This window comes from Phodopus roborovskii, unplaced genomic scaffold (assembly GCF_943737965.1).
Source record: "Phodopus roborovskii unplaced genomic scaffold, PHOROB, whole genome shotgun sequence".
In the NCBI taxonomy this organism is placed as follows: domain Eukaryota; kingdom Metazoa; phylum Chordata; class Mammalia; order Rodentia; family Cricetidae; genus Phodopus; species Phodopus roborovskii.
In genome coordinates, this window is record NW_026125540.1 from 5,122,280 (window position 1) to 5,131,529 (window position 9,250).

The 9,250-nt window shown below is 44.4% G+C and overlaps 2 non-coding genes across 2 annotated transcripts; both read left to right on the forward strand.

Moving 5' to 3' along the window:
• The first annotated feature begins 479 nt into the window (after positions 1-479).
• Positions 480-551, forward strand: Trnap-ugg (transfer RNA proline (anticodon UGG)). The gene has a single exon. It is a non-coding gene; the product is annotated as a tRNA-Pro (tRNA).
• A 786-nt stretch (positions 552-1,337) lies between these two features.
• On the forward strand, positions 1,338-1,409 carry Trnap-agg (transfer RNA proline (anticodon AGG)). The gene has a single exon. It is a non-coding gene; the product is annotated as a tRNA-Pro (tRNA).
• The last annotated feature ends 7,841 nt before the right edge of the window (positions 1,410-9,250 follow it).

The following is a 9,250-nucleotide window of genomic DNA, read 5'->3' on the forward strand; positions in this document are numbered from 1 at the left end:
ATCGCAAAGCACACATATATTTTATTTTAAAAGGTTTCTAGCTGGACGGCGGTGGCACATGCCTTTAATCCCAGCACTTGTGAGACAAAGGAAGGTGGGTCTCTGAGTTTGAGGTCAGCCTCAAGGAAGGAAGGAAGAGGAAGAAGAAAGGAAGGAAGGAAGGAAAAAGAAAACCGTGTAAATTCTGCACTTCCCTTTGTGCTTTCTAACATAACCATGCCTGGAAAGTCTGCCACTTTCCTGACATGTCCGATCATCTGTACTGTACACTCGGTAGGTCATATGAGACTGGAAAAATGATGGGCTCAGCAGCTCATTCGTTTACGCAGCCAACTTAATAAACCCTGGAAATTCGATGTGAATTGTGGAATTTGTAGTAACTACTGAAATAGCCAGAGGCTTGGAATGGCAGTCCCTTTATCGCATTTATTGAAAGGTGGGGTGGGGTGGGTTGGAGAGGGGAAACCCTTTTAATTGGTGGCTCGTTGGTCTAGGGGTATGATTCTCGCTTTGGGTGCGAGAGGTCCCGGGTTCAAATCCCGGACGAGCCCAGCTTTTACTTTTCTACTCTCCATCTTCTAGAAGTAGTTGTGAAGTTCCTCCTGTTAAAACCCTAGAAAACAGCAAGACAAGAGAAGAGCGGATACCCCTTCCATGACAGTTGGCTGGGTGAAGGTTTCAGTTCCTCGCTACCCGTGCCCTAGGAACTTCTACATAGGAGGGAACTGGTGGCTTTGATCTACAGAATCCAGAGACCGGTCGTTCCAGATCTGCTGGATATTCCAAAGTCTGCATTGGAGAGGGATTTCCAACTCTGGACAGAGTCCCGGGTGCCCCAGAGCGGCTTGTCCAGCCCACAGGCTGATGGTTCTTAGCATCTGCCTCTCATCTAGGTTTTGGCCTCGCTAGTGGGCGAGGCACGACTCACTAGCGGGGTACAGCACTCTCGCTATACCACAGGGTGACTCGCCGCCAGCTCCGTGGCCCTTTCTGGGGTTCTAGGAGTGGTGACCGGGATCTTGGGAGGATCGTCTGTCCTGTGTAGTGACTGTGACCTCTAGAGCGCGGGCTTCCACGTGTGCAGCGAGAACCGACAGCCAAGCACAAAGTAGCATCCGCGGGCCAAGATCAAAGTAAAGCCGCACCGGTGGACTAAGGGCTCCTCACTTTGTGCGTGATGGAGAGGGACCAGAACGATGGAGTCCCTCTGCAATCACAGTCTGAATTCACCCTTTCTGGGCGGGTCTGAAATCCGACTCTCCTTCCAGCTCTGTCCTTCAGGTCCCGCCCCAAGACTTCTGAATGGTCATAAAATGGACCAAAGAAGCAGCTTACGTGGCTCGTTGGTCTAGGGGTATGATTCTCGCTTAGGGTGCGAGAGGTCCCGGGTTCAAATCCCGGACGAGCCCATATTTATATTCCATACAACTATAAATTGTACCAGGCTCTTGACCTCTGGGAAAACTAGACAAACCTTTTTAAAAGACCTAAAACTGCCGCCCAGTGGTACTTAATAGAAACCAGCTAAGTATTACCAGGTAGTGGTGGCTCACTCCATTAATTCCCACAATAGGAAGGTAGAAATGGGAGTATCTCTAAGAGTTGAGGCCAGGCTGATCTACAGGAGTTCCAGAACATGAAATTGAAACAAGACAAATTAAAAAGCAGTAGTACTTGGCACGGAAGGCCAGAGTTGTAATGTTTGTTTATTTGCTTGTTTTTCAAGACTTGGTTTCTCAGTACAAGAGTCCCGGTTATAATGGGACTCAACTGTAGACCAGGCTGGCCTCAAACTCACCGAGATCCGTGTATCTCGGCCTCCCAAGTGCTAGAATTAAAGATATACACCACCACCGCCTGGCTTAAAATTTTTTAAAAATATGTTTTATTTTATTATTTATTGGGGGCAGGGTGGGGGTGATGACACTAAGGAGGCCAAGGAACGCCTCGTGGAAGTGGGTTTTCCGTTTCCACCACGTGCGTCCCTGGGGATGGAACTCAGGTAGTCCTCCCAGGGAACCAGAGCTGATGAAGGGAGCCTGGAGCCTGAAGCCTGAATAGAAAAAGTGGCATGTCAGAACTCGAGAGCCCCACAAGAGAGTTTATTTAGGTGTATTCATAGGGGAAATTATGGGGAAAGCCCTTGGTTATTAGTTTTGTTGTTATCAGACTTTGAATCTAGGAGTTCAAGTGAGCTGGTCAAGCACTACTTCCTCCAATAGTTTTCTTCCTTCCTTCCTTCCTTCCTTCCTTCCTTTCTTTCTTCCATTACATTTATCTATCTCATGCCGGCCCGGGCATGTGTACATGTATGTGTGTGTGTGCATGCATGTGTCTATGTTTACATGTGTGAAAGTCAGTGGACAACTTTCAAGAACTGGCTCTGTCCTCTAGTCTGGGGATTGAACTCAATCACACTTGCAGCAAATCCCTCTAGTCAGTAAAATGCATATGACACCCAACAACTTAGTTAAAAGGTACCGAGTGTGGTTGGTGCCAAAATAAATACATAAATGGCTCAAGAGGCTACTGAGTAAGCTAAGATTCTTGCAAGACTATTTGTTAGAAATCACCAGAAGTTCAGGAGACTATGGAAAAAATGACCTGAGCAAACAGTTCTACCAGTGTTTGTGTTTGGGTCCCAGTCATGGAAAGGGAAGGAGGGAGTACACCATGCTAGAACAGCAATTGGTGACGAATGTGAAACATTTCAAAAGGAGGGACCTGTCACAGCAATAACAGTGAAGGCTGCTTATCCAACTGAAGGCCACAACTCTTTCTCCAATGGCAGAGACTCAAACTTGCCAAAAGTGGCATGCATGGTTACAGCAGTGTGAGTGTGGTGTTTACAAGTCCTGCCACTAATACCACGCAGGCTGCACTAGGAACACTGTTCTTTCCAGCTGCTGAACCTCCTCCCAGTATTGGACCCTAGAGCTAAGATAGATAAAGTGCTAAGAGAAACACCATCTGTTTTTGGATGCCTGCTACATGGATGGCATAGGTAAGGGCAGTAGCAGGACTGGGCAGCTGTGGAAATGCAAATGAACACTGACACCCTGTGGCTGGAGAGAGAAAGAAAGCTTAGCCAGTGGGCTAAGATAAGAGCAGCGTGGATAGTACCAATTCATGAGATTTACCTGGGGATAATCTGTATTGATAGATCGACAGTTTTTGGCTCTATTGGGTGGATGGGGGGAGTCTGACTTTATGGATGGCCTAGTGAGAAAAGAACTGGCAGGTGCTGGTTCCACCACCATGGGGACAGCATATACTGCAGTACATAAATTCGACCAGAATCAGTAGTCTTCCAGATGGCAGCCCATAGCTCATTGTGTTTTGGAAATCAGGAAGCAAACACACTTACCAAACTAAATGCAATCTCCCCCCATAGATCACTGGAGGCTCTTTACCATGCTTGTCTAAAGTCTGGCCATAGGGAGTGGACACAGGCTGGAAAGTAGCTAAAGCTCCCAACATTTCCATGACATATTCTGATAGTCTGCATGGTAACCAAAAATGTGAGGCATGTTCCAAATTATAACATTGAGAGACTATGGGGGGCGCTGTAAATGTCAGTAAGTCTGCAAACACGTGCTCGCCCGAGGGCGTTGCCACAGCCCATTGAAAACTTTCTTGCTTATTTGTTGTGCAAGCTGTCAGTGGGTGAAGCACATTGGGTAGTATTCAAATCAGCATTACACACAGACACCCCCACCCCCAGAAAATGAATAACAATTAGAGGCAGTCATTTCACAATCACCGGTGCAAAGAACTGACTTAAGGACGCCAGGACTAATTGTACTTCCATTTGTTTTACAACTTTACACAGGCTATATTGATTGAAATAAATAATGGGTAATTGAAACAGGAGTTAAACAGGGCGGAACAGATGGCTCAGTGGTAGAGGGCACTTGCTGCTCTTTCAGAGGGCCTGGGTCATTTCATAAAACCAACCTTATATAGATCACAGCTGCTTTTAACTCCAGCTCCATGGGTCCAATGCCTTCTTCTGGCCTATGCAGACACTGAATGCACATGGTACACATACATACACTCAGGCGCACACACACATTAAATAGGTAAATAAATACTTTTATTTTATTTATTTATTTTGGTTTTTCAGGATAGGATTTCTCTGTGTAACAGCTCTGGCTGTTCAGAACCTTTTCTGTGGGCTTCAAACCCACAGAGATCTGTCTACCTCTGCTGGGATTAAAGGCATGCACCACCATCACTCAGCTATAGATAAATATTTTTAAAAACCCAACAACTAGGGCTGGAGAGATGGCTCAGTGGTTAAGAACACTGGCTGCTCTTTCAGAGTTCCTGAGTTCAATTTCCTGAAACCACATGGTGACTCACAATGTGGTATAGTGTGATCTGGTGCCCTCTTCAGGCATACAGGGATACATGCAGGTAAAACACTGTATACATAATAAATAAATCTTAAAAAAGAAAATGCAACAACTAGAGTGTGAACAAAGGTATCCTGCACAGGAAAGGGAAGTCACTCCTCAGGGTTGGTGAGGTGGTTCAGCATTTAAAACACTTGTCACTAAGCCTGATGACTTGAGTTTGACCCTTTAGGAGCCCCAGGAGCCATATTATGGAGGGAGAGAATTGACTCTTACAAGTTGTCATCTGCTTTCCACCATCACCCACAAACATAAAATTACACAGATAAATGCAATTTTATTTGGAGACAAGATCTTAGTATGTAGTCCTAGCTAGTTGAAATTTGCTTTGTAGACCAGGCTGGTTTCAAACTTGCAAAGATCCCTCTGCCTCTGCTTCCTAGAGGCTGAGATTAAAGACAGGAGTCCCACCATGCCCACCTAATGTCTTTTTTGTGGGGAGGGGTAGGGTCTTACTAAATAGCCCTGGCTGGCCTTGAACTGACTATATAGACTAGGTTTCCCTTGAACTGGAGATCTGCCTTTTCCTCTCCAGGGTTAGCATGAAAGGTGTGTAAGGTCAGTATGTACTCTTTTTTTTTTTTTTTTTTTTTTTTTTTTTTTGAGACAGGTTTTCTCTCTGTGCAACAGTCCTGGTTGTCTGGAACTCACTCTGTAGACCAAGCTGGCCTCCAGCTCATTGAGATACACCTGCCTCTGCTTCCCAAGTGCTGGGATTAAAGGTGTGTACCGATGCTGCCATTGCTGCCACCACCACTACCCAGCCCACTATGCACTCTTAACTGTTGAACCATCTCACTACCCCCCTAGTCAAAGTAGTTTTTAAAAGAAGGCACTCTCGGAAGACATAAGGTTATTGAATGAAAAATCCCAGTGTCAGAGTGGACTTCCCTATGGATTGTCAGACCCTGAGGCGCGACATTCTGTAAAGGCTTTTGCCATTGATATTGGTTAAATTCCCATTGCAGAAGACAGCATATGCTTTTGTTGCAGAGCATGGAGAAATCAAGCTGAGACTGAGCTGGAAGCACCTTCTTCACTGATTGGCTTTCCTGGTTCTGGATGGCACTACACAAGCTGCTGATTAAAATTGGTTGTTGACAGTCCAATTTAATAATGGAAATTGTGTGCTACACTATTGTATTACTTAGCATTTCTAGTGCTATAATGAAACATCATGACCAAAAACAAGCTGGGAAGGAAAGAGTTTATTTCATCTTATAGCTTGTTGTCCATCATCCAGGGAAGTCAGGGACTCAAAGCAGGAGCTGATACAGAGGCCATGGAGGGTGCTGCTTACTGGATCGCTCCTCCTGAATTGCTTGACCTGGTTTCTTATACATTCCACATCTGCCCAGGGTGGCACCAGCCAAAATAGACTAGGCCTACCCAAGGCAATCACTAATAAGAAAATGCCTTGGGGGGGCTAGAGAGATGGCTCAGCAGTTAAAAGCACTACTGACTGCTCTTCAAGAAGACCCAGGTTCAACTCCCAGCACCCACATGGCAGCTCACAACTATCTGTAACTCCAAGATCTGACACCCTCACATGGACATACATGGAAAAAAAAAAACCAATGCATATAAAATAAAATTTTAAAAGAGAAAGAAAATGTCCTAAAGATTTGTGTATAGGCAGATCTTATGGAGACATTTTCTCAATTGAGAGTCTTTCTTCCTGGGTCAAGCTGACATGAAACTGGATAGCACAACTATCAATGTTCCATAACTGATTGTGGCCTCAACCAAGTGCTTTCTGATTTGATTTAAGGCCCCTCCAATGGAGGGAACTTGGTGCTGTATGTGAGGGCAAAACCTTGTGGCTAGGAAGGCCACAGGCCCCAGTCAAGGGGTGGCTACTGCTATTATCATATTAAGTAGATGTGATGTGCCTGTCAAATTGCCTTCTAATTTGTGTTTACACTCATAGATTACTGTTGCTGTCAGTCTTGGTTGTGGAGGGAACCTTTTTTGGAAATAAGAGAGCTGTGGAGGTGTATAACTGGTCAACTGCTTGCAGTAAGTGACTGTTGCTGTGGTACAGTGATCCAGTATTCAGATGTAAACAGAGGCAAATAATCAGATGGTTGTTTCATCCCCTCCAACGCTCAAGGAGAAACATCTATGAGGAGACCGAAGGAATGTGAAGGCAGTAGGAAAGGGTAGAGTGTCATTTCCTCCAAACTTAAACATCCCCTCCAGGAAGTAGAGGAAGCCTCATAAAACTCAGGACTCTCACGAAACTTACAAGACTCACAAGATAACCACCCCTTACCACGATCTTATAAGCAAGAGAGATGGTTCAGTGGCCTCTTCCAGAGTTCAATTCCCAGCAAGCACATGGTGGCTCACAACTATCTACAGTGGGATCTGATGCCCCCTTATGGCACGCAGGTGTACATGCAGATAAAGTACTAATAAATCTTACATACACACAGAAAGTTGTCTCAGAAACTCCAGTGACAGAACTCTCATCAATTGTCACCAATGTAGCTGCACAACCAATGCTCTACAATTCTCCCATGCTCCAGGAAGAATCTCTAACCCATGCTCCTTAAGAATCTCTGCCAGGTAGTGGTGGCACATGCCTTTAATCCCAGTTCTTGGGAGGCAGAGGCAGGCAGAGCTCTGTGAGTTCAAGGACAGCCTGGTCTACAGAGCTAGTTCCAGGACAGGTTTCAAAGCCACAGAGAAACCCTGTCTCGAAAAACCAAATAGATAAAAAAATAAAAATTAAAATTTAAAATAATAATTTATTCTAGATTTACTAGATTTCTACTCTTTGCAGATACATAGTACATAGTTTGACATTGAAAGACTAACTATATAGTGAAAGATCATATTCCACATTGAGGATAGGGTATGATTAATAGGTAAGGTAATAGGGGTGCTATACAGATGGGTCAGCAATTAACAGTGCCTATTGCTCTTGCAGGGAACCTGGGTTTGGTTTCCAGTACCCACACCACACCAGGCATAGGGACTCCAGTTCCAGAGGGTACAGTGTCTCCTTCTGGCCTCCACCAGAATTGGACCTATTAGGTAGACATAGACACAAGCAGGCACACATATATACATAAAAATAAAAAGGAGGGCTGGAGAAATGGCCTAGAGGTTAAGAGCACTGGTTTTTCTTCCAGAGGTCCTGAGTTCAATTCCCAGCAACCACATGGTGGCTCATAGCCATCTGTAATGGAATCTGATTCCCTCTTCTGGTGCACATGAAGACAGGTCACTCATATACATACAATAAATAAATATTTTTTAAAAAAGGAAAAAAATAAAATAAAAGAGGGTAAGAAAGAGAAGGTTATCTGTTTAGTTCATCTACTCTAGATTTCTCTTCAAAAGAAATAGGAAAGAAAACTTGAGCCATTTACTAAGTTATACAGGGCCCAAACAAAGCCTTCATGGATTTCTTACAAAGACTGGCATCAGCAGTAAATGGAATGATACCAGACTCAGAAGCTAGACAAATAACAATTGAAAATCTGGCTTTTGAAAATGCTAATGCATAATGTAAAAGGATAATTAGGCCTTTAAGAGCAAGGTTAGCACCCTTGGAGGAATGGATCTGAGATATAATCAATATTGAACCTCTTGACCATGATGATGCATGGATAGGAGAGGTGAATTCCAGAGGTTTGGAGAAAAATGGAAATGTCATATGTTTCAATTGTGCCAAACAAGTCACCTTAAAAGGGATTGTAAACAGGGCATTCCCAAAAACAGTGCTTTTTCTAGGCATAATACAAACTGAACCTCCCTCTGCTCTGGATTATGCAGAAAGTGTGTTAAAGGCAGGCATTAACTAATGAATGTAGGTCAGTAATAGACATTCAGAGTAACCCTTTGCCCCTGGAAAACTCCTTGAGGGGCCACAGCCACAGAGGCCAGGCAGTGGTGGTACACACCTTTAACTCCATGGACCAAGATGTGGGCCCCAGCATCAGTCCGGTCCCTCCCCCATGATCACCATGGGGATGGAACAAGCCACTCACTTCAGCCTCCTTGCTGCTTTTGCCTCTTCACACATGCCTCTCTCCACAGGACACTGGCCATTCTGTCTTTCTTTCACACAAACATTTGCTTACCACAATAGTTACCGGTTGCCCATGCTTTCTCCTCTGCTCCCAGGGCAGGCTGCCAGGGCATGCATGTGTGTCTCCTTGTCCCAGTAGTCATAGTCTTAACTTGTATGTTTTAAGTTATGTGTGTGTGTGCTCGTGAGAATGCAGGTGTTACCATGGAAAAAGGGCACCGGATCCACTGGAGCTGGAGTTACAGGTAGCTGTGGACCTGCAGACATGAGTGCTGGGAACTGAACTCAAACCCTCTAGAAAAGCAGCACGTGCCCTTAGCTCCAGAGCCACCTTTGCAGCCCAAAGAAGAGTCATTTTTCCATGTGCTAGTGTCCTATGACATCCTATAGAGGCCAACTACTCACAAAAGAAGCAGCCATGCCTTTGATTCAGTGTTCGCTCAGTTTCCTGCATGTATAGCTACAGACATTGTTCAGACTTCTTTACTAACCGAGCCCATGGAGAGCAGAAACGACAAGGGATGCTTGGAATTTATTTAAGCGTTTATACTAAATAACAGCTTTATGGAATTACATGTGCCCATTTTAACAAATTTGAATACAGGAAAAACACAAAATCCAAAATAAAAGTCATCTAGATTCTTACTACGAAGACACTGTGCTAATTATAGATATATGAAAATGATTTTATATAAATAAATTCATGATTTCATTCTGTGACCTACTGTAATCAGGCACAGCATGAATCATGCCAAGTCAATAAATATGATGGAACGTGGTCATTATACAG